The sequence below is a fragment of the Prinia subflava genome, chromosome 28 (genome assembly GCF_021018805.1).
Source record: "Prinia subflava isolate CZ2003 ecotype Zambia chromosome 28, Cam_Psub_1.2, whole genome shotgun sequence".
In the NCBI taxonomy this organism is placed as follows: Eukaryota; Metazoa; Chordata; class Aves; order Passeriformes; family Cisticolidae; genus Prinia; species Prinia subflava.
In genome coordinates, this window is record NC_086274.1 from 868,870 (window position 1) to 894,531 (window position 25,662).

Sequence of the window (25,662 nt, forward strand, 5' to 3'; positions counted from 1 at the left end):
TCAGGCATGGGGGATGCAGTACTGGAAGCATTAATATGTATATACGTGCTGCTTTTTACATCCACATTTCCTTCTGCTTGTAGGTTTGGCAACAGCAGGATGGCTGAATTCAACTCAAAAAAATGGAATTCCTGTTTGTCTCCAGGGCTTTCCAAAGATTAACTTCTGCCTGTCACTGCAACTTCCCCCAGCACCCCCTGAAGTTAACAAAACAAGGAGAGCTCAGCATCCGCCATGGGGCTCGGGACCCTTCAGGATCTGGGCAACAAACTAAACAAAATGTACTGCCCTCATCCTCGAGATCTCTCAGTTTTATGGGAAGGGTTTGCTTTAATATTGCAATAAAGTGGATTTACATAGTTAACATACACAAGACTGACCAAGAGAAAGGCTCACCTGTTGACAACACTGCATGGAGTGCACAGGGTAATGTTACAAAATCTGGTTTGTGGCTCTTTATCGTCTCCATACCATCATTCACTGTTTTCTGCTTTTCCAGCTAAAGCTGCTTCTCCTGAAGTCTGTCTGAAACATGAAAGTCATGTTTTGAGGGTTTTTTACAAGGGATTATTAGAGTCTTAGAAGTCCGCTGATTTTACTGTAGTTTATGAAAGACTCTTAGAAATAAAATTAAATTATTTTCGAAAAGAAACAAGCAACAAGAAAGGTCTACACTTGTTCAAGCAGCTAAAGCATACCCAGCTATTATATTTTTTTAAAATGTGTATTTTGCCAGAAGGAGCTCTGCCACATCAAAAACTGTCATGCCAGGTGAGAAAAACTCAGAACTGAAGGATAAGATAGCAAATCAGCAAATATGGGTTATATCCAACTTGAATGTAGACAACTTGACAAGTGACTTGAACTAAGTCAGTCAAGATCTCCAAATATGAGTTTATCCAGTGCAGGAGGCTACTAATGCTTTCCTATTTCAGAAGGGTGTCTTAAAGCTTAATTAATTGTTCATAAAGAACTCAGAAAACACCAAAGTATTATTAATCTCAGGTGCCAAAAATTATCCCTGCTCTTGCATGGAATAGGTCTGAAATATTTGTAATTTCTATGATAGTAATATCCCCAGTCCAGTTAGCAAATGATGAGAGTTATCCAAGTAAAATAAATGTCTGGTCATCAGAGTAAACAAAGACATCATTTTATGAGTCCAATCTAAATTGTAGAGATAATCAATATGAGAATAGCAGTGCCCACAATGAAACCTGTATTAATTATGAAGAGAGTTTATGAAAGAAATTAATCATTATTATGGAGTTCGCTGTAGGAATTTAATAGCATGAGCCAATTCTACATGACTCTTATGATGCTTGAGGTCAAATATGCTGAGTTTGAAATAAACTTTAATCTACTCTGAACTAACTTTGTATAAAAAAAGAAAGCTTCTCATAAGTTCCACTGTACTGCCCAAAATAATAAATCTATTCTACCCCATAAGTGCGTGTGGTCTGATATGCCATCCTGAAAATAGATTCTAATGTATCTCTTCCCTCTCTTTTCTTTTGTTTGCCTTTTTTTGTTTAGATTGGTGCCATAGGAAAATTATATACACTGATTACAAGAGAAAATTTGATATGGGAGACAAGCAATATATTTTTAAGCTTACTTTGGGTTTTTTGTTGGTTTTTTTTTCTTAAATAACCACTCTTCCAAAACAAACAGAGAAATGTTTATGGAAATAAAGAAACAAATTATAACAATTTTAGGTAGCATACCACAGTCAAATAAATACCATTTTCTAATAAAACAAACTGAGAGAAAGCTTACTTGAACTTAACCCATAGTAACCAAGAAAGCAGCTCAAGGGACTTTCTGTTCCAGAATCAGAACCATTCTTGAGAGCTAAATATTCATATCCTTTGAAGAACTTCAGAATCCCTTTTGTAGGATTATAAATTCTTCTACGACTGCAGGTGTTGAAAACGCTCAATGTGGGCTTAATTCCACCTCCAGTCAAGTCAAGTCCCGGTTTTGTTCAAAGGGAGAAAAGTGAAACTTAGGCTGAGAGCTTTTGAAAGGCCTATACTTTGTATTTATTTGTTTTTGTGACATTCGTCTTACACAAGTGAAAGAAGGAAGATGTAAGTAACAGCCCGTCTCACTGATGTGAAGTCCACACATGGCAAGAAGTCCGTGGCTCAGAAGGAGAAGGGAATTCTCAGGGGGCTCTCCTGTTTGGGGTACTTCTGAGCTTGTGTGTGTGTGTGTGTTTGTGAGGGGACCACTGGGATGCAGCCAAGATGTAGGGGTTGACTACCCCTCCATGTGCACAGGGAGATGCAGCAGTAGAGTCTTCCTGCTTTCGCAAAATACGGGCTTAGCCATTTGGAGACTCCTAAAAATGTATGCAAAGCTCACAATACAGTCAGTAACAATTGGGTGTGTAACAGGAAGAACAAAGCCTTTAAAATTTAACAAGAGCAGTCTCCAATTAAAAGAGTCAAAAAGAGCTCAGTCTGAATATTTCTCTGAGCTTTCCTTGTCGATGCTGTAGGATTTCTCTGTAGTTGTACAATTCTGCTTGCTAAAATTCTCTTGGCAACTACAGACTTCCTTACTTCTGATCTCATCACACACAGATGGCTCAGGCTTGTAAAATATTATTAGGGGACGTGTTGGAGTGGCCTGAACATGGGTCACTCCAGCAGCGTAATCTGACTCTCACCATTTCTCTGTATTTGTGTAACCTTGAGTTCTGCCAGTGTTTCCCAACCTGCAAAACGGGAAAAGGAGTCTACCTCCTAACAAAGTGATGAGAACATGAGTGAATGTAAGTTCAACCCTATATAAGAGGAAAAATGTTACTGCTGTTTGGGGAGAGTAACATAGGGTCATGTGGACTTCAGTTTTATTCTCTCCTCTGAAACAAACACCGACACAGATATAAATAGTGCCTGCAGAAAAGCAAGGGATAAACTTCTGTATGTTTTTTTAAACATTCTGTAGCTTTTTGCATGTGAAGTCTGCTTAGAAGAGTTTTGAATAGTTTAATAATTAAACCAAAAATCTTCATTTCTAAAACTATTAACATTTACCAGAGTGGATTTATTTTTCCAGTGGTGTCATAAATTCACAGTATTTACCCACCAGTTCTGGTTTTCATAACAAGACTGTGGTTTTTATTTTGATCCCTGGTTAATTTATTGCTGCAGCACATCATTTTGCTTTTCTCTTGGAGGTTCTGAGGAAAAATAATTCTTTACAGACACTGTTCAGATGGTATTTTTCAATTAAAAACACTTAAAGGAAAAAGGAACGATTGTCTGGTGGGGAACTGAAGATCAGAGTTCCATGCTTGGCTCTACAATAGACTCCCTGGGGAAATTTTCAAAGGCACAAATGGCAGGTTGGCACATCACTCCCATACTTGCTTCAGTGGGAGTTACTTGCCTCTGAAAACCTCTATTTCCTTTCCCTGGATTATCCCAATAAAATCATCCAATTTTTCCCAGTGTCTTGGCCTGCACCACAACAGCAGAAATTCTAACTTTTTGCTCTCCTCACCTCTCTCCTGACTTGCCTTTTGAACTAAAAGCTTCCTGAGGCAGCACCTCAGCATGTAAAATACCCAGCAGCTCTGGATGGGGCACTGATCTCATCTGGGACTCCCCAGTTCCTGTTAGAATGTGCACATGCCAATAACATCCACACTAATTGGGAATCTGGAGTTAGCATGCTCATCAGGTCAGGTCCAGGTTATTGCTGTCCAGGAGCAATGCTGCTCAGGTGAAAAGCACCACATTATCAGCCCCAGTGAATGGCATCCACAGAACTGGGGCCAGACAGCAAGGCTGGGTGAATGTCCCCCAGCGGCACCAAGGCGAGCCATCATTGAAAAAGTGGAATTATTAACCCTCTTCATCTCAGTTCTTGGTTTTCGGTAACTTCTGTTCCAATAAAATCAACGCCCTTTGACCAAAATATTACATTTTACTGGACCAAAATGCAAAGACTTAACAAATGTCCACAAGGCCTCTCAGAAAGCAAATCATGAACCTGAGTATGTATCTGCACCACAAGAGTACAAGCACACAGCCACTGTGGTAACAAAAACAGGTCTGCCTTATTTATCTTGCAAGGCAGGATTAGGCACAAAAATTCTTGTTTTCAAACCACAAATGTAAAATTCCCAAAAATGTGACATGTGGAACGACTTAAAGGGAGTGAATTACAATACACTGAATAAATGTGCATGACCAGTAAATTCAAGAAAATATTGATCTGTATTTGTTTATTTAAAAAGTGGAGTGCCCCACAGACTAATTCTACTAAAACTATTAATTACTTTTTTCTACTCTACTGAAGTTAAATGCATTGTGACCATGAGTTAAAATTAAAAAAAAAAAATCATATTCCATGTGCACTCATTAATTATCTCCTGTCCTACCAGGAATTACCACGTTTGCCAAATGAGATGAGGCTAGTGCTCATTATATTCCAGAACATCACCACTGAGCAATGACGTCTTTCAGATACCCACTAGTAGTTAAACCAGGCTTTTTATTTTTGTCCTATTGCATAAATTATTCTCTAAGCCATTCATCTTTCTCAACCATTTCTTTAAGACTGTGACCAAGAGCCTAAGTTTTGTGGACAATTTTCTTTCCCTGAAGTTAACACAGCAAATGCCAACAGCATTACAGTATGAATTATTTTTTATGCAATATATTCATGAGTCTAAGGCATATCTTTATGTTCTAGGCACATCCTCCACTTCTTTCTGCACCACTCAGTTTGTATCATCTATGCAATCAGCCCAGTATGCAATGCAAGACAGAATTCCTACAGCAGATGTAAATAATTCAAGGAAGTTTGTAAATCCTCAGGGAGATTTACTCACAGATCACCTGTTCACAGAGTTTAAAGGGATGTCAGCAGAGTTCCAGGTTTATTACAGACCAACGATGGGAAGGGTTACAACAAAGTAGCAGCATTCTTACAGCGTAGAACTGAAAGTGGCTTTGATTTTGGATACATTAACAAACTTCAAAAGGATTGGTCTAAATCTGCCAGCGGAGGAATGTTGTTTGATTGCATCATGTACTGGGATGCTGCTGCAGTCGGATCCAGAAAGAATGACGCATCACTGTCTGACATAGCTCTGATAATAGATAAGTAAACTGTGGGATTGCCAAATGGAGAGGTCAAAAAAAATCCCAACAAAAACAAAAGAGCTGATAAAGCAAATTACACCAACAGAATTTGCATTGCAACATGAACAAAAGAAACCCAAACAAACCCCATTCCTATTACTGATGGGATGCCCCTGTGTCCCACATGGCATCACTGCAAATGGATTCTGTAGAGTGAGAACGACACAAGCCCACAGCTCTGCAGTAACAGCAGCCCACGCAGAATATCTCCACTTGCCAGCTGAGAAACCTTGACCTACTGGCCATGTGCCTCCATTTCTATCCCCGATCCACTAAATCAGTCATGCCTTAAGGTAGATCGCAGTCATGGGTGACAAAACCCAAACCTTTTCTGTTTGCAACAATCCTTGTATCTTCCTCCCAAAGGCAGAGCATGCTAAGGACATTCTTTATGTGTCCGGAGGCCAACAGCCTGTCAGTCTCTCTACACAATGCACCACGTGTATCTAGGACATAGAAAGGATTATTTAAAACTCTAAAGGAGACATTTATACCCAGTACACTTCCAAAATAGGGATGGCAAGTTGCTGAAATAACTTATTTAAAACTTTTTCTCAAGTACAGAGTGATAGAATTAGAGTAAAATCATCTAGAAGGGATTGGAAACACTTTCTCATGAAGTCTTAAACATCACTTCGAGTGACATTAACTTGAGCTACACGTCCCATCGGAGAGCAAGTGTCAGCAAAGTAAATGCATTAGTTAAAGCTTAATAGTAGTTTGGTGTTCAATATCCTGAAATATTTAATATGTTTTTTTCCCAAAGTAAACTGTTATTCAGTTTTAATGAAGACATTAACCTGCTTGATTTGTAAGCTCCTGTGGGAAGTCAGTCTAAAACACTGTCACAAGAGGTAGGCAGATGTAACAAGAGCTGTGACAGGAAATCAAGCATATTTTAAATGTTAAAAAAGCAGCCAGACAATAAGTCTCAATATGCTCTTGTTTTCTTTTAGTTTTGTTTGTTTTTTGGTAATATGATTTCTGCCCTTTAAAAGATGCCAATTAAGGCTGGCTATAACGTAGTCTGAAGGTAACTGTGGGTACTGAAATCTACGTGTGTCCTCACCAACTATGTTGTAAACAAGAAGCAGTAGGATAGAGACTGAAAAAAAAAAGAAGTTTGGGTCAGATTCTGAACTTCAAGACACTCGCAGTCTCCAGCATTGCAGGATGACAGCTTTAAACTGGAATCCACTGTAACACTTCTAGCCACAGTTTGAATTTTCCAGACTGACTTTGAATACAGTCTACACTTCATGGGAACAGCCGGTCTTGTGAGTTTTCAGCTTGAAATGATAGTGATATAACAAGATGAGCAAAAATGGTGAGACCCCAAGCAATTAAGGTGGGTGTGTACTCTTCCTGAAATGCATATTGGTGGTTTGACAAGGGAGACAAGCTGGCTGCTTTGTTTCACAGTAGCTGTGTTTAGTTCATGCTGTCAAGCGTGGATTCTGACACTTAACAGTATTAATATTGCTATTTCTATTGATATAATTAGCACTTCTATAAATAATAGCTAAGGCTGCCATAGCTATGTATATTACTGCAATCAGCACCATCAGGCCCTTCTTCGTTACACACCCTCCTGGAAATGCAAGCTGATTGATCTCAACAAGAAGACAGCCACTGAGCAACGCTGTTGATTCTAGCGGCCCAGCGAGGAGCAGCTCCCACCACGTAGAAGTCTCTCCTAAACAACTAGTTTGTATGTGTGAGACTAACATTTCTCACCAGTCTTGCACCTGCCAACGTTTGAATGCTATAAATAGGGACCCTTCTTTTCAGCCACACGATAAAAAAACCCTCACATTGAGTTCAGTGGGTGTTATTCATACACTACAATGGTGGAGAAGTCCTACAAATTGTTTTGGAGACAATCTGGACCCCACATTTAAACTCCACCTAAACAGCACAAAGATTTTATTTATTTACTTAACAGTTATGAAACAAAAAACTGCTTAACAAAAAGATATTGCCACTTTTAACAGGAGAACAGCAGCACCTGCCATTTCAAACCCTAATTTCATTCTGGTACATTTAAAAATAGAGAAGAATGACAGTTTTTCTAGAGGCCCAAACTTCAGGCACTTCCAGCCTGTTTCCCAGAACTTTGCCCTGGTTTTACTGCACCTAAAAGCTGTAGCTTCTACATGAGTTTTGACAGTATTTAATATCTACCTTGAAGACAGTTAAACTTAATGACTGCAACTTACAACTAGCATCAGTGGGAGAGGGAAGTGTCCAGAACCAGTGGCGGTAGAAATAAAGCCTCAGGGTCTCAAAAGATACATACAAAAATACAAGCAGTTAAAAAATTATCACCAGTTTTGGAAACAGTGGGTATTTTCTGCTTTCTTCATGTTCCATAAAGTGATGTGAGTAAACACTGCACAAAGCTATTCTGAAGGCCAATATTTACAGTGTCTGGAAATAGAAAGTGTTATGTATAAGAAAAGCAGCCTAGATGTCTGACTGGAGTTTGTTACAAAAATGCTTTTAAACGTCTACTTTCTTAAGCTTTAGTCAAATGGATATGCTGAAGGTCATATGGGAAATTAAGTAATTCATCTGCACAATTACTGTTGGGTGGGAAACACACATTTTTGAATCCTGGAAGTTCCTCCAGAAGCGGTACTTGCTAGCTGCAGTACTTGAAAACTTTAAATGGTAAAGAGGACACTACAATTCCAAAGCTTTGAACTCCTGTACTACTAATACAGCTCACTTTGTATGAGGCCAAAGCACTCAGAGAGCACTATGTCTTTCAGCAGTATCAATGCCAAAATCATTCCTGTATAATTCCACTGATGTCACTTCAGTTATTTCAAAGAGGAAATTCATGTCTAAGCCACCTTCTGTTTTCTGATGCAAACCCAGAATAACTACACCAAAGTTTATAAAACTACTGACACTGGCATTTATTGTCAAACCAAACAGCCAATGGAAAAACTGGCACCCGTCATCTGAAATTATAACTTTAGATATTATTTATAACCCTGATGGCTGCATTTTGAAATTCTCTGCGTACATACCTTTGCAAATATTCGTGATGACAGCAGATGGTATTATTCCTGTTGTACAGATAGGCAACAAAGACTGAGCAATTTTTCCCATAGTCAAATATGCTATTTGAGCTTCATAAGGCCCAAGTCTTAAGCCAGGAACCCAGACTGATAAAATATAAGAAGCAATAACTGGGTTGGACCCCATATTGGATTTAAAAAATAAAGAAAGATGAAGGAATAAGCTGTTAGAGAGTCAAAATCAGAACTTTCTCTTACAAGAAAAATTGACAACAAAATCATCTTATTCTGGTATTCCTTGAGGCATCTTTCATGAATATCTGGGAAAATCTGTGTATAATCTGAGATCCACTGATATCAGTAAGCACAAATTGATCTACACACCAAGATCTCTTTTTTTCATGCTCACCCTACTCAGGCCACAAACACGAGACTTCCCAAAGTGACAGAGACCTTCCAAAATGACCTCCAAAATCACCTCTCATTTCAGCAAACTGGTAAATGGCAACTCTTTTCTTCTGTTTCAGATATGCTCAATGATTCCTCTCAGTGAATATACTGCTAATGAAAATTAGAGAACTGAATTTTGACTTGCTCGAGTTGCTCTGGTACTCAAGATCAAGGGTCAGCACACCTATGTAAGAGTAAACAGGCAAAATTTACTAATAGCTCCCATTTTGAGACACTGTATCTTTTTGTTTGTTTGTTTATCAATAATGTAATGACTTGTGCACACTCTCTGCAATACTTCTTCAGATAGCCTAAATTGCTGGTAAGATTTCTTGGGCAATTAGAGATGAATTCTGCTTACTTAACATTAATTTGGTACTTTGAGCAAATTAAAAATAATTATTTTTCCCCGAAGAATCTTCTACATTAATATCTGCAGTCACTCTGGAATCTCAATGAGCTAAACTCGGTAAGTTCTGTCCATTCTCAGCTAGAGGACTGCCTTTTCCTTCATGATACACATGCAATCATTTGGGAACAGTTTGCAAATCTAAAATTCCACCTCGCTTGAAGGGATTTACAGCCTCACATGACAAACTGTACTGAACAATACTGAGGCCCTGTGAAAAATAAACAGAAAGAACACACTGATTTTCTAATACCAAGATGGAAATAGTAAGTCTTGAGGGCCACCTGGAATTTGACCAAGGTTACCCAGCAAGGATCAAATCCTATTTGTCTTAGGCAGGCAGCCCTGCCGAAATCAAATAAGCCTACAGCACCGATCACTATACTAAGGCTGTGGTTTAACCTCTGAGGCATGCTATAAATCCTGTGCCACAAAATAGGTGCTATGGATTAATTTCTAATCCCAAATTATAACTCGTCATTGAAGAGCTGAAAACCCAATTCCCCATACAGATTTACATAACAAGAACAAAACCATGCTGAGATTTAAGACTTTATTCACAAAATTTCTAAGAAAATATTTTCCAGGATACTCAATTCATGCAGTGGCAAATAAATCACACTGAGGTAACAAAACAAACCATACACTATGACACAGCTGGGGTTTTTTTAATTTTTGCCTTTTTTTTTTTTTTTTTTTTTTTAAATCTGCCTGCACATCTAGTCATTAATTTACCCAATAAATTAATTCCACAAGTGGCTCTCCGAGTCATCAGTTTGAATTATCAAGTTCCTGCTGTATTTCCAAAACAATGCCAGGCATGCATGTGCGTAGGAGGGATGGGACAATGAAGCCAATAGGTGCAGCTGTGGCCTGGGAGGCAGAAGGGCTGTTCAAACTCTGTCACTGACTGCTCTTTGACATTGGGAAGTCATTTCAGTGCTGTTTAATTCTGAGCTTTCTAGCATATAATATTCTAGCAATGAAACCACTCTTCAAACATTTGGAAGGCAGAGACAAGTCTTTATGAACTTTATGAAATCTTATTTTCCCCTGAAAAATCAGCAGCACTGGGGGAAAGGGGTGACTGCATCCAGTCTGTTTGGATTTCTGATCTTTGTACCTTCCTCATGTGTAAAACAGAAAAAAATATCGACCTTCATAAAGCATCTTTATGCAAGTACAGGTGAAAGACCACCTCTGTAAATTCAGATGTCGAATGGACTAGCTGGTATCTCATACAGCTGGCACTGCTGCTGCATAGGATCTGAACAGTTCTTCCCTTTAATATGAATGCTGGCAACCCTGATGTTAAACCAGAGGGCTTAGGTTCCATTCCTAATGTTATAGCATTGTAAGACCAAACATCAAATCCTCAGCCAGAAGGATTTTTCTTGTATTTTACTTTTGTGCTAACACAACAAACAGGATACATTTTAAGATTCATAAACCATTTCGTTTTGGAAGCATTCATAGCTTTAACAACTAACTAGTCACAGATTCCACATGCTATCAGAAAGTTTTCTCCTCCTAGAAATGAGGATTTTTTAAAAACACCTACAGATTAAATGATGACATTTAAAATAATGCTAAAATTTTCTGTAATGTTCTTCCTGCATTACAAATGGACTATTAAATCAGTGAAGTGCCAATCAAATGCTTTTGTACTTTGAAAGAAAGGTTTAAATAACAAAAGCAGTTTTTCAGGCCTCTCTCTCCCTCGGTAGTCAGTGTCACCTATGCACTAATTACAACATATTTACTCGCTTTTCTAGTAAGATCACGATTGAATAGATTTTTTTAAGAACATGATTTTTAAGAAAAGTTGCAATCAGAGCCTCGTGGATTCTGCCTCTTATTAATCCAGCTTGTCTAAGAAAAATATAATGTTGTGCAGTAAACTTCAAGATATATGACAGGATTGAATAATAACAGCTCTGGATTCAGTCTCCAGCTTTAAAAATCAACTCGCTGCATGACCTCGAGTGAACCATTAATTAACTAGGGCCAAATCCTCTGTGGACTAAACACAATGGAACTAGCCAGTTTGTACAAGCCAAAGATCTGGCCCCAAGTTTCCAGAAGTTTTGAATCAGGCTGGCCAAATACTGGAATTTTTGTGCTATGAAAAAATATTTAGTTGCGTTTCAGAGTAAGAAGTAAAGCTCTCACGTCCTTTGTGGAATAAAAAATCCAAGCAATTCCTTTAAAAGAAAGGAAAGCAGGGGACTAAAAGGAAAAAAAAAAGAAAAAAAAGAAAAAAAAAAAAAAGATGGAAGTCTCTAAGGGGGAGATTTTGTTAACTGTGCTTTCTCCCTGTGAGCAGAAAGTAGAATTGACAGAAGTCTGCAAGGCAGGTAGCCATGAACCATCACTTTAATTTTCCGGTCAGAATAATGTAACATTTTTTTTCCCTGTAAAACTGGAACTTTCTTGCAGAAAACTGCAACTTCACAAATACCACATTTTCCACTGGGGAGGGAAGGATCCTCCCAGCCAGCTCTAGTACTGTGTCCTCATTGCATCCTCTGAACAGCTGAAAGAGCTCTTGTCTCTGAGGGGGTTTTGTGTTTGTAAGAGAAGGATACAGTACTTTCCTATCCCAGATTTATTTTTGTCTGGAGTTACTCTTCCTTGCAAAGCACCCCGAGACTCATAGATGTGAAATGGTTCTGCATTTCTACAACCTCAGCCCCGTAAATTCCAAAGACATCATTTCTATACGAGAGCACATCCCAGGCATTCAGAAAGACCCATGAAGGTGCTCGGATTTCAGTTCTGCGATCCAGTAGCTGTAGACAATAACAGCTTTTATGGAGATACTTTTTGCTCCTAAATAATTACTCTGCTCAGAGAGCCGAGCTCCAGGCTTTGCACATTAGTTTGCTTTACTCGACCGTGAGTCTTACTTTCTCCCAATTTCCCATTTGCCATTCAGCACAGAGGGCTCCAAGGCTGACAGGAGGGCTTTTAACCTCAGAAACACCGACTCGCTCGGCTGCAGAAGGACGCAAACGCTGAGAACGCCACGGGCAGTGCGGCAGCCCGTCTCCTTCTCAGCCTGCAAATCCATTCCCTTCCTGCGCTCCCACCGACAAAGGCCGAGCCCCTTCCCTGCTGACAGGACACGGAAAGGGGGCACACCGCCCTGTCCCCTCGGCACACCGCCCTGTCCCCTGGGCACACCGCCCTGTCCCCTGGGCACAGGGGCTGCCGGCGCTGGGGGAAGGACAGCACCGACGGCTCTGGAAGCGCTGTGGGACGCGCGGTGCGCTCGGGCGGGACCGCGCTGCCAGAGCCTCAGCGGGGAAACGGGGAACAGCGGATTTGCTCCGTGAGCCCTCGGGGACGGCATCAAAAATGAACCAAACCCAAAAAAACCCCAGGCAGCGGAGCTCTCCGGTGCGGGAGGACTAGCAGCTCCTCCGCGCCCCGGTGCCATCCCGCGGGGCATCGCGGGCACCGGCACTGCCTTTCTCCCGGGGGATGCCCCCGGCCTGCCCTCTCACTGCCACCGAACCACAGGCTGGGCGAGGTTGGAAGGGGCCACACTGGGTCATCCGGTCCAACCTCTCCGCTCGAGCGGGGTCATGCCAGAGCACACTGTACGGGATTGTGTCCAGGCGCTTCTCGGGCATCTCTTCCCTCCCCGAGCCTCGCTCACAAACGAGCGCCGCCAACTTTTCCCAGCGGCGCGGCTGGAGAAGGAGGAGGCGGAGGAGCGGCACGGGGGGGGACAAGCGGGGGAATGTCGGTGCCAAGTCTCCCTCTCCGGCCGCGCGCACCCTCAGGGGAGTGGCCCCGCCGGCTCCCAAACTTTTTCGGGACGGTGAAAAAAAACTCCGGGAGGCAGCGGGTGCGAGCCGTGCCCCCTCCGGGACCACGGGCTCCGCTCCCTCCCGAGATACGAACTCTTCCTCTACGCCGGGACGCCGGAGCCCCTCGCCCCCCCCACCGCCCCTCACCCGCCCGCCCCGCCCCCGGTGGGCGGAGCAGGCGCGGGCCCCGCCCCCGGCCGCGCGCTGACCCCGGAAGCGCCGGTACCTCTCTCATCTTCCCCTGCGCTGCGCTGGGCGCCGCCGGCTCGCGGCACTTTCAGAGGCGGCCGCCGCCGCCTCGCAGGGCCCCCTCATTGGCCCCCGGCCCCCCCGCCCCGCCGGCCCGCACCCATTGGCTCGCAGCGCCGCCACTCAGGGGCGGGCCCCGCCTCCCGCCGCCGTCTGGGCCCGGCCCCCTCCTCGCGACTCACGGCTAGTCCTCGATAGGCGAAGCCGGTCCGCTACGCGCCCCTCCTATTAGAAGGCGCAAACGTCGGTCAAACGGGCGGCGCCTCTCATTGGCCGGATTTTAGAAGGCTAGGGGCCGCCTTCGCCGCTCGGGAGCGCTGACTGGCTGGGCGGAGGTGTCAGTCCTGCCGGCACTCGGGTACCGATTGGCCGCCGCGGGGCAGGCAGCAGGTTAGGTTGCGCTCGCCCCCGCCCCGCCCCCCGCCTTCTACGCATTTCTATTTCCCGCTTTATTTATTTATTTTCCTCCATAAACTTAAATGACCCCGGGGAGGCGGGGCCGGGGCGGGGCCCCGCCAGGAATGGCGGCCAATGGGAGAGCAGCGGCGGGGCGGGGCCGGCGGCGGCGCGGCCAACGGGAGGGCGGCAGACGGGCGGCGCTCGGCCAATGGGCGGCGCCCCCGCCCCCGCCCGGAGCCCGCGGCGGGTCCCGGGGGGGCCGGGCCGGGGCCAGGGAACAGGGAACGGGAGGGGCGGACGGGCTGTCCCGGGGGTGGGAGGAAGGGACGCAGAATCGTTTCCTTCCTCGCTCGCAGGAGCCGCGGCAGCGCGCCCGCCCGCCCCGCAGCCTGTGCGAGGCGCTCAGCCCTTCCAGCGAGGGGAAGGCGTTTTCCCAGGAGCGCTTCTCTCGTCCCTGCGCTGGCCCAGGGATGCCTCGCCTCTGTCCCAGGGGTGGGGCAGAGAGCCCCGCAGGCAGAGCCGACAGGCGCTCTTGCAGCAAAGGCGCCCTTTGTGGGTGTTGGGTTTGCAGCCGGGTCCTGAGCGAGGTCCTCTGAGCCCCAAGAGCGCTCATTCCTCCAGGAGGGCCCGGAGGGCAGTGGGCTGCGTCAGCTCCCTTCTTTGCCATTAAAGAGAAGGCCCGGGCCTTCCTTTGTTCTTACACCATTACTGTATTTATAGAGTTTTTAACTGTTCTCAATATCTCTGGGGTTTTTTGTGGGGTTTGCTCGTGTTTGTGATTGAAGTCCTTGATGCTCGCACTGTTCTTTCAGAACTCTGCCCATCTGACCTACCTTCCCCGTTCTGCATGCTTCCTTCTTGTTTCCAGTCAAATTAAACTCACGCTTTAACTAAATTATTCACTTACCATCCTTCCTTCCTGTACACTAGGTTAGTTGAGATTTGGTGGTTATAATTCCTTTGAAGAATGCTGAGTTTCCTACTTGCCTATTTTCCTGCCAGACTATTCCGATGTGATCCAGCACAACGCTTCTCCAATTCCCTCATCCTAGAGATCGGTTACCTTTGCTTTTCTCTGTCCTTCTGTTTGCGTGGACCACCCAATGTAAAATGACCACCCTCACCCAAGTTTCTTCGCACGCTCCTATCACAAGTGTTTGTATGTGTCTCTTGGAGCCATGCAGGGAAGCACTCCCATTCCGGATGCTTTCTCCATCTTCCATGTCAAAGTTTGTCACCAGTGTTCTGGCAAGTGTCCCTTGTTGTGGTCCTCCCTGCACAACCACGTGTCCCACTGCTTGGGTGACTCCACTACCTGTCTGAAGAAAGCTCCTCTGCCCCATGAGTTGGGGTTTGTGGGAGGTCCTTACCAGGACAGGGCCTGCCTTCTTCCCTCTCATCATCCTCAAGGGCTTCTCTTAAGGCAGCCCTCACTCCCTTCACACATTCAATTTCAGAACTGGTGCATAAAATACAAGCCCATTTCTCTCCCCCCCCCAGTACCTCCTTTAACAAGGCATTACCTTTATATTTTTATTCCACTTACATGGGTTACATCTCTTTTGCCCAATTATAACAATTAGAAGAGAGTCTCTTTTTTTTAGTCTATGTAGCTGTTTGTACATTGGAGGGATTTTTTTATTTGGTTTTTTTTTTATATATAATGGGAGTAAGCAAATTAAATCTGGTATTAGAAGAAGGTAAAGACCCCCATCAGACTCAGATCAATATTGTAGTGAAGCAGTAGGATTTTAACCATGGGCACATTCTGACTGCATAGCTGCTTCAACATAAGCATATGCTGAAGTTCTGTGCCGAATCAAAGCTTTAATTTCCTTCTCATTTCTTGTGGCCTGTTCTGCATTTTTAAAACGAGACAGAGTGTGAAATAAAATACTCAGAAAAATAATTTCTCTAGGGCATATTCTGTTTGATAATGTCATACCTGGAACTTCATCTGGGCTGTCAAAACAATGTCGCATGACAGTAAAACTGAGCACACTTCATATACATAAATCTTTCACAGTCTGTAACTAAGTATCAAGAATGAGCTGAAGGCTTCCCTAGCTGAGCTATTCCACTGAGTGGGAAATAATGTGACCATTAAAGAGCAGACACCTCCCATCTAGCAACTCCAGGTAACTCTGGGCGGAGGTGGCAATGAATTCATACATGGATGTATATTTATGGTGCATGCTGTGGAGGGGCAGGGGCCTGATTTCAAAGAGATGCAGAAGAAGAGGTTCTTCTCCTTCAACACCATTTGTTGTTCACCATGGTTCATAAGGCCACATTTCCAGTGGGAGTTGCACTTGTATCAGTGATGTCCAGCAAGTTAGTGGTGATTTCCTCACACAAGAGGGAACAGCATTTCCAGTGGTGATGTTGGTCTTCTTCTTTTTGATGTCATCATCAACAATTGTAAGATAAGGAACACACTTTCAAAATTTATGGTTAGAAATTGTGCTCAAATATGTTACAAACCTCTCAGAAACTCTGATGAGACCCAATTGTGTTAATTTCAGGAAGCAATCCAACTAACAACCTGGTATTTAATAGAATTGCTTAGCATGATATAGAAATATAAATCAACTATAGAAGAACTATAGTTAACAAATTTCCCTCTTTGAGGAGGCAAAAAGATGACATAAGAGGACTAGAGAGGTCAGGCTAAATCACAAGTGAAGTAAAAAGCAAAGGAGAAGAGGACAAATCTCATGCTAGGGTATTCAAACACAAGTCATACCAGAAGTAAGCCCAGGGAGAAATAGTTCTTCTGTACCCAGTTTCAAGGAGGCCTCAGCTGAAATACTGTGTTTGGTTTCATCCACTGCATTTAGAAGAGGTGATAAAGATCAGAGACTAAAATCTTTGAAGTGGCAATGGTAAGGGTCTTAAAAAACATGGCCTACAAAAGAAGAACAAAGGAACTAGATTTGTTTAGACTAGAAAAGGGAAGAATGAATGAGGGGAATGATACAAAGTTCTGGCAATAAACTCCTGTGGGTTCAGCTCTGTAATAGTCTTCAGAGGCCATAGGATCCCTGATGGTGGATGCTTTTAAAATTACAGCAGATTGGGGTCAGCTGCCCTCTGGACTGTTTCCCAAGGCAGCCAAGCAGGAAGATCCTGACTGGCATGCTGCCTTGCTGGGACAGGCTGGGAACTGCAACACTGGGAACAGAGCATCTGCAAGAAACAACCCAAACCTCCCCAGGACTTTCAGCAACAGCCAGCAGCTCCTGCTCCTCCGGAAGGCATGACAGTAGCAGTCAGAGCCATGGTAGCATGTCACCTCTCTGAGCAGCAGCATGTGCCAGCTTCTGCCTAGCTTTGTTGTTGGGTTTCATGGCAAATGCAAGATTATAAGTACAGTCAGGACAACACTCTGGGAGGCTACCAGGCCCTAGGTGTCAGATCCTGTCGAGTGTTGTCTACGCTTGTCCCTGCAAGACCTTTCAGGTCTGTCCTAGCATTACATTTTTGTGAGCAGGGGTTTGACTGGAAGAGCACCATGACAAATGGCCGCTCTGTAGAGCCACATCTTTGTGCTGCCTGAGCTCAAATGGCATAGGGGGCAATTCCTTTCACACCAATGGAGTTGCAAGCAAATGCCATTATTGGTGAAGTGAGATTGGACTCTTGTAAACAGCAACATTGGAATGTGTTGTGTTTTTGTGGTAGCTTTATGCATACGTGAATATCAAATGCCATATAGATGTTTACAGAATTCAAGTTTTGGGGGATAAATGCCCTACCTTAATTGGCAGGACTGAAGAAATAGTCCCTCACCAGGCAGAGCTCACTGTGAAAGCACAGAAAGTCTAATTTATTGCATTCTTTCAATATGACTTCATTTTCAAGCTTTTTGTGACAATCTGACCTAATATTGCACTGATTCAGACAATAGAGCTGTTCTATTGTACTTTAATGACTGGAAATGTAATTTGCTTCCTGTTTAATATTTAAGCCAGCAATAATACCAAAAAGGCTTATTGCTCCTAAGAAAAGATGAAAGGGGCATAACTCTTAAGGTTTTTTTGTGTTCAAAATTTGACCTACTTTAAAAACACTAGAAACTCATGGGAATGGTCCTCAGAATTAAAAATACCAATATGAGATTGTTGCCTGGGAATTTTAGGATACATCACTTCCAGCTCATAGAAAAGCAGAATTTCCTTCCCAAGGGAAATCCAGATAATTCAAAATTAATTTTTGTCCCAAAATACTGAATTAACAGAGTTTTTCCACAGAAAAATGGAGTTCAAAAAAAAATATTCTGAACTTGAGAAATATTTAATTTGAGTTTGATGACTGTCTTGAAATATTTCAGTCTGGCGTAGCTGAAGAGCCATGTGTGCCTGCTCCAGCTGCCCCTAGTGACTCTCACATGACCAGTGCTCTGTGATCTTGCTTGTGGGTACTCTTTGGAGAGAACAGCTCCTTGGCCATTCCACCTTGCCCATACAGCTTCTCCATGGGGCGCAAGGAAGACAACTTTTGGTGTAACACACAGGGAAGACAGCTGGCAAATGCTAATCTGAAGAGGATAACAGGAATGTCCATTATCTGAACTGCTACAAAAGTGAGGTTTGTGGTGGCTCAGACAGGGATGCAGAGCCGTGGAAATAAAGCAGCTCAAATGGAGAACAGCACAACTAAAGCATAACCTTCACATGGGGTGCAGTGGTGAATCTGCCCTACTGCTTCTCCCAATAAAAGGTCATTTTCTCTTCATTTGCTATTACTACACCTCCCATTATACTTTTGGATGATCATATTTGGTAGCTGTGTCAAGCCTTTCCTTGTCCCCTGTCCCCTCGCTTCCTCCTCCCTTTGGAGACCGCATTCCTTTGTTTTGTCTCTTATTAAGGCTGTCTCCATTGCAGGGCTCTGTGAGCCGAGTCCCACACCTACATGGAGAGGAAACTGGAGATCCAAGGCTTCATGAAATTCCTCAGGGACAGAGCCATTTCCAATAATGAATATATTACAAGTAGTTAGATGTATACTGTTAAGCCACTGTCGTACTTTCACTTGACAGATGGGTATGCTGGTCTCTGCATAAATTTACATTGGTAAATATACATTAAAAACAAAACCTGAACAACCCAAATCACTATCACAAGTGATTCTACAGAAACATCTGCATTTTGCCAGGCCTGACTAAACTCACTCCTCTAGAAGCACACACAAAAATTACAGGTGTCACTGAAAGGAGGACAGACAGGAGACAAATACTTTCCAATGTTTTGTTTCTCTTGGTTTTCTAAATAAGAGTGCGGCATCTCTTTTTAAGCCATGACATTTTGACAAACAATGATGCTTTGTGTCACCCTTGGGTGAGAAGAAATGTGAACAGAATAGTTTTGGGCAGTCTGAGAAGCAGCTTGGGAAGAACGTCTGCTGTGAGCTATTCCCAGATCAGTCATTTACTTGCTCCATATATTTGGATAAGATACTTTGTCCTTATCTGTATACCAAGGTTGCACTGCTTCAACTTTAGTTCAGTAAAGCTATACAAACTCTAGTATTAACTTGACTGTGTTGTCATCCAAGTGCTTTTATCAGAATAAAATGCTCATGTGGGGCAAATCTTACCACCACAACACACCTTTGTACCATTACAACTGCTGGCACAGTAGGGAGCACTGTTATAATAAAAAGATAAAAAGTCTCACCCCCTGCCAAAATACTTCTACCTAATCATGAAGTATGCACAGCCCACCTTTGCTGCCTCACTTTCCTCCTGAAAAAGACCTTTTCCATCTAGAAAAGAGCTCAGACCTTACCTTGCAGGGCTGGTGAGCTTTAGTTCCTATCTACAATAGGGCTTCTCAACGTCTGCATGAAACGTGCCAAGGCTTATTTTTAGCCAGTGACAGAGCTTTTCTAGGTCTCTAAAAAGTGTTTGCAAGAGGCAGCTGTACCCCAAAACACATCATTGCAGGGGGGCTCAGCTGGGCCTGCTTCCTTCTCCTGTGAAGATTTCACTTTGCATTTGACTCAGACTTTTCTGACTGCTGTTTCATGACATATTGCCCGTGCGTGAAATCCCGTCCTTTTTCTCTGCACTTCGGAGATCGGCTTCTCTCCCCCGCCACTATTAGTCTGACAAGCGAAGGTTCAATCAAGTAAGGCAGAAACACCTTTCATGTGCAAGGCTGAAATCCAGGCGGGCCGTTTTCCCTGCCGCCTTTTGCCCGGGCGCTGAGCGGGGGAAAGCCAAGTGGGGCGGCTCCATCTGCGGGAGGAACGCGGGAGGACAGCAGCGCCTCCAGCCCCTGAGCCGAACCGGGCAACGCTGCGCTAATTGTTGGTGTAAATGACATCAGCGTTTGGCCTGGGATCAGTGGCTTCTCCCCGGATAATTTAGGAAGTACAAATATTAAAAATGCTTGAAGTTAGGCATTAACCAGACGAAATGTTTAGACAGCAATAGTAAAACGCATTTGATCGAGCTTTATGGACTGAAACTCAAACAGAGTTTTAGTTGGCAAAAAATAATGGGGATGCTGATGGAATTCCTAGTTAATCAAAAAGGAAAAAATTCAGAAGAAGCTGTCTTTTGAAATTAAAAATGTAATTTCCAGGACAGCTTTGGACTTGTTCACAAGGGATTTCCTAATCCACAAATCCATTCTGATGGCTCTTCTCCCACAGGCATTCGCTCTAAGCAGTAAGGCCACTGATATTTTCTCCAGATCCGCTGTTCTTTCTGAAGCCATGGAGCAGGATACTCTGCAACAGGGTTTCTGCTCCATTTTGCCTGCTCAGCCCTGCATTGACTCCGTTGTCTGCTACACTGGATATGAGAGACTCAGATCCAACATCAGCAGGAAAAGTCTGAATTACATAGGCCCCGAAAGAAAGGCCTACACTGACATAGGAATGGGATCCTCTAGATTGTCAGGCTCTAAAGGTTTACATCCACATGTTTTCCAAATATCTAATTAGAACGTAGTTAAACCGACATTATTGGCATAAATCCCTCCTCACCTGCTTTCTACCAAAAAGTATAGTGTTTAGGCAAAGTGCAGGGGCACCAGGACAGCCAGCCTGCTTGTTGGATGATAGCCTGGGTGCAGGAGTCCTGTAAACTGGAGGAAGGGTGAGACCTTCCAGAACACCCACTGGATTTTAAGTGCTGGAGCCTTCCATGAGGACTGCAACCTCCAAGAACATGGAACTCCAGCCCAAAGCTGCTTGCTGGTGTCTGAGTAGTGGGTCGCATCTGGCTTGAATTTAGCGTTTGCTCTTTGTTAGTGCTCTAAAGGCTGTTTAATTTATGCTCAGGCTGTGTGTGTGTGCATGTGTGTATGTATGTATTAAGCAAGAGACAGCTGGTCCTACACAGGCAAGGTTGACTGTTACCCCTGAGGCAAGAGGTCCATGGAAAGCAGGGTGGCCAGTGTTTTATTATTGCTCTCTACTACTCTTTGACCTCCACTTGATATATTTTTCCATAACCCTAGGCAGCGAGCTCTCAGTGGGTGGGAACTATCTGTTTGTTATAGTCTGCTGAATGAGGATCTCAATGTGGAATACAGCTCCTGAACACAGGAAACAGGCAATGTGGCCAGCATCTGTCTTAACTGGTCCATCATCACAGGCAAGGTGGGTATCACCTGAGCCAGGGGAAGCCTGCAATGGGAGTAAAATGCTGTTCCCTTAAAATTCTGCCAACACCGGTGAAATATGAAAGCCATAATACACATAAAAGCATGAATGATGCACATCTCAAGAGGCAATAACTGGATAGCAGCACACAAAGGTGACCTGCAGATCTCTTGAGAAGGACAATGGGGAAACAACAGCAATTATGGTCAAAAGTTATAGTGTGAGGAAATGCTGCTTCCAGGCATACCAGAGGCACATACGAGGTACTGGTGTTGCCCTTTCAGTTGCATTTGTTGCTGAAAAGTGAATGATGTCAACACATCAAGGGAACTTTCAGGAGACTTGTATCTGCATTTTTGACCCTCTAATATTTGTTTGTCATGTAGAACAAAGGAGATTTTGCCTTGCCTATGGTATCTGATATGTGACAATGCTCGCAGGATATCAAAGGAGCCACTGTTGGAGTGGTTGCAACTGCACCATTAGGGATAAATGAAACAAAACTGTACCAAAATAAAGTTGAGAGGCCATTAGCTCAAAGTAAACATAACCTGAAGAGGCAATGGTATTCCCTGATTCCCTGGGAATGGCATCCATCATTTTGCCATGAAACTGCTTTAGAATGCAAGTCTTTCCTAGGGAAGCACTGAAAGCTGAATCTACCTGATGCAGTATTGCCTAACTGCTTCAGTGGCCTCCGGGGCTCTAGCTTGGGGGGAATTACAAGCATTCAGTTCCTCTCCAGGGGACATTAACTCTGGAACATAATGCTAGGCATTAAATTACAAAGCATATAATCATTGCACTGCTAATCAACTGATGCTCATACTAGAATTCTTACTTATTCGTTACACCTTGCCAGATCCCACAAGCTCATGTTGCTTTCTACTCAGCTGTCCAATTTGGGCTGACAATACATGAGCCCTGTCTCAGTGGTGTCAGGACAAGTGTTTGGCATTCTGGAAACTGAAAGTAAGGAGATTAAACAAACCTGGCTATAAAAATATACCACATGACCTAGTGACCTCAAGATTGTATTTATTTTCACATTTAATTTTTGGTAAAATATGTATCTTTAAGATTAGAGTCAACACCTTCAATGTCTAGTCTGCTGCACTGTCAAGATAAAAATTGAAGAGGCTTTTTAAAGGGACTGTGTCTAGCTGCCAGTGAATTTCACAGTGATGAAGGGCCCTGATAGTGCAGAACATTGTTCAAGAAGCTGGGAACCAGGACTGCTTGTCCAGAATGCAAGTACTCCTTGTTTGTGCTGTGTAGTTGCTCAGGGTTTTGGACAAATTATTTGTTGTGTCTTTTACCTCCCCCCACCCCCCGCCAAGAGAAAGTAGTAATAACAATATTCCTAACTTCTACACAAAAAATTAAAAGCATAAAGGAAGAGGGGTAGAGTTATTACTGATAATATCTTCTATGATTAATCTAGGATAATGAGTAAATACAATTAGTGGTATAGTGGACATTATTGTGCTATTAGTAATGGAGTGAGATTGTACTGTGTTAAGGTTAGAGATCTATAAAAATGTTAACTTTCTTACAGATTCCAAAAATAAGCTTGTCTCTCTCTGGACAGCTGACAGCACTTGCTCTATCTAGTGACAATGCTGAAGTGACAAGTCTCAACCCTGGCTTGCTCCCTCATTTCTGTTCACATTAGATTAGGACCTAGAGGGTTGCAGGACACTGTTGCCTGATAGCTGAATGATGTCATCCCCAATCACTTAGGAATCATGTTTCTGGGGCACTGAATCATTTCCCTTTTTGTGCTCTTTCTGATGAAGAGGAACTGGAACTAAATACTTTTGCCTTTCATAGCCCCTGGCTAGTAGTATCTGGCATGGGAGCCAGTTATATTGAGCAGACTGTGCTGGAACTTCACATTTCAACCAGAAACGCTTGGAAATTATGGTGCTTGCATCCCATCTAGTGGAGGGATCAGAGGAATTCATCAGCCGCTTGTTGCTAAGTAAGCACATACTTCTGCTTGTGAGTGTAGGAGCGGAGCTGTCATCCTCGCTGGGATGCAAGCAGTTCACACAGCATGCTCACAGCGCTGATCCACCCCATGCAGAATGAATTGGGTGCATTTCTTGACATAAAATTAAGCCTGAAAATTTATCCTGATGTCAGGCATTTGCACTAGGAAGGAACAACTGGCTGCCTTTAACTGTGGGCAACAGCTTTGCTGCTCCAGGGCATCAGCATGAGAACCAGCTGTAATTTCTGAGTTGCTGCCAATGATTAAAACTAATTAGCCATTTTGAGGCTAACAAACACTTTGCAATTCCCTCTTAATCCCCCTACAGCCCCATAAGGATCATGATCCAACTTGAAAGAACTTTATCTACTTCATAGGCAGGATGGAGAGTGAGATATCCTATCTTCCTCCGTAGAAGAGGCTGCAGAGCCAAAACCTGTTCAGTTGTCCTTACCTGAAGGAAGGCACTGTTCACCAACAGGTCAGGTGAGCAGGGCATGTCCCAAACCACCCTAGTGACAGCAGACTGAACCATCTGCACAGATCTGTACAGATTATTTTGACTTGCACTGAAGTTATCAGGAGCTGGTTTCTGATAGGTTTGAAAATGAGCTTGAGTGGCTCCCTCTTGAGAAGAGTTCATTCTGCCAGCCCCTGAGCCTCATTCCCCACTGGCCCCCTGCAGCTGCAGAGTGCAGAGCTCAGCTGTGTGCCACCAGGCAGACATCTGCTGTTGGTGCCACGTGCAGGCATTTCCCACCCTGCATCTCAGCATCTGGGAATCTCAAGCGCTAGGGCAAAAGAGTTATTCCCAAACAGGGGAAGGGCTGCCACTTCCTGCTGTGTTACTGCTTTAATAGAGCCTATCAGGCCACCTCGCCTAAAAAAAAAAAAAAAAAGGGATGCAATTTTACAACCAGCGGCTTCTTACAACCATGAGTCTTGCTGGTACACAGAGAAAACCTGTGGACATGGAACAGTCAGGGTGCAAGTGAGCACAGGAGACAGGTGAGCATGCCACCCTCCTGACACATTTCCCACTGCCAGCTGGTGAAAGATTATTTCATGGATCAAGCAGAGATTTCAGCTAAAAGAATTACTTATGCATAATGAGTATTAGAAGGGGGATGTTCATTCCTCCTCATCTTCATACTTAGCAACCACCTGCAAGTTAAAATGCTTCAGCAAAAATACACCTTCTCTTACCTGGCAGTGCCTCCAGCCTTTGCACAAACAGATGCAAATCACGTTTTTACAGTATGAAAATTCTCTGTTTGAAGTGCACTAGATGGCAGTGTTCCTTTTGAATCACTGCAGAGCCACTGCTCCACCATGATCACCTCATTCAGTGAGCAAGGCCCTAACAAGTGTTGACATTGTCATTCCCAGGGTATTCTTCCAAATTTTGGGGTTCCAAACCTGGTGTCTTTCCAAGGTGAAAAACTGCATCCTGGCTCTTTGAGTCCCTTCTGCCATTGCATCTTACAAAAGTATTGTGTTTAATTGTGCACTGTTGCCTCTTGCTGTTGAGCCCTCAGAGCCAGCACTGGACCCAAAGGGTAGTTGTGTTCCTGCACACAGGGGCTATTGCTCATGCATACCTTAAACTTATTCAGATTGAATTTAAACACTAAATTTTACAGCAATTTTCCAGTACAAGCTTTGATCTGTTGTCTGCATTGCACTGCAGATTCTTTGTAAGAGAAGGTCCTTTGTTGATGTATTAATATGAATGTGAAACTTTTGAGTAACACGTGGCTTTCCAGTGTGAATCCAAAGAGATATTAACTCTGGGAGATGCTGGGAATGCTTTGAATCAGCACACCTTACCAAGGGAAAACTACATCTAACTTCAGATTGGGAGAGGAGTAAGCAACTTTGACAGCCTTGTGTTTGAGCTTGCTCTGTCCACGCACAAGTGGACAAGCGATACTTTAGGATTGCTGACATCTGGTGATAAATTTGATTTCAACCAGGTCTCTCGACTGTGCTGGTCTGCTCCCTTTTGTCCTCAAAGTAAGGCTCCAACTGATTTAACAACTGTGCTTTTAGGAGAGAAAGCAACTGTAAGGGGAGCTGCACTCTTCAGCTGAGGTTGAAGGGATGGTGAGGGTTGAGAGCAGCTCGGAGAAAGAAAAGAGGTAAAGAGCAAAGCGGTGCTCAAACTGTATTGGTTGACTTCTAACTCCTCATAATGCAGGAATGCAAGAAGGAAATCATTTAGAAGGAAAATCTGATGGTAGGGTTAAACAGATCCCAGATAGCTGAAGGACAGAAGTCCTGTCACCATAGACTCTGCTGTAAAGTGGAAGGTAGAGCAGCTTCCCTGGTAGTGAATCCCTGGGGAGCCCCAGCACGGCACTGGCAGAGCTACGTCTCCCACTTGGTGCCTGCACTCAGCCCATTCCTGCACACACTGAGGAAGACATGGGAAATTAGCCCAGTCCTCATCCCTGCACAACCAGTCTATGGAGACACCACAAACACTTCCTTTCCAGTAGACCTGAGCTGAATCCTAGACCCTTTC

At 43.6% G+C, this 25,662-nt stretch overlaps 1 protein-coding gene across 1 annotated transcript in view; it reads right to left on the reverse strand.

The window, feature by feature from the left end:
* The window catches only part of ZBTB20 (zinc finger and BTB domain containing 20), a 472,116-nt gene extending 458,929 nt beyond the window's left edge, over positions 1–13,187 (reverse strand). The window contains exon 1 of the mRNA XM_063419871.1: positions 13,098–13,187. The gene's annotated coding sequence lies outside the window, so the exon portion shown is untranslated. The remainder of the gene's footprint in view (positions 1–13,097) is intronic.
* Between the last annotated feature and the right edge of the window lie 12,475 nt (positions 13,188–25,662).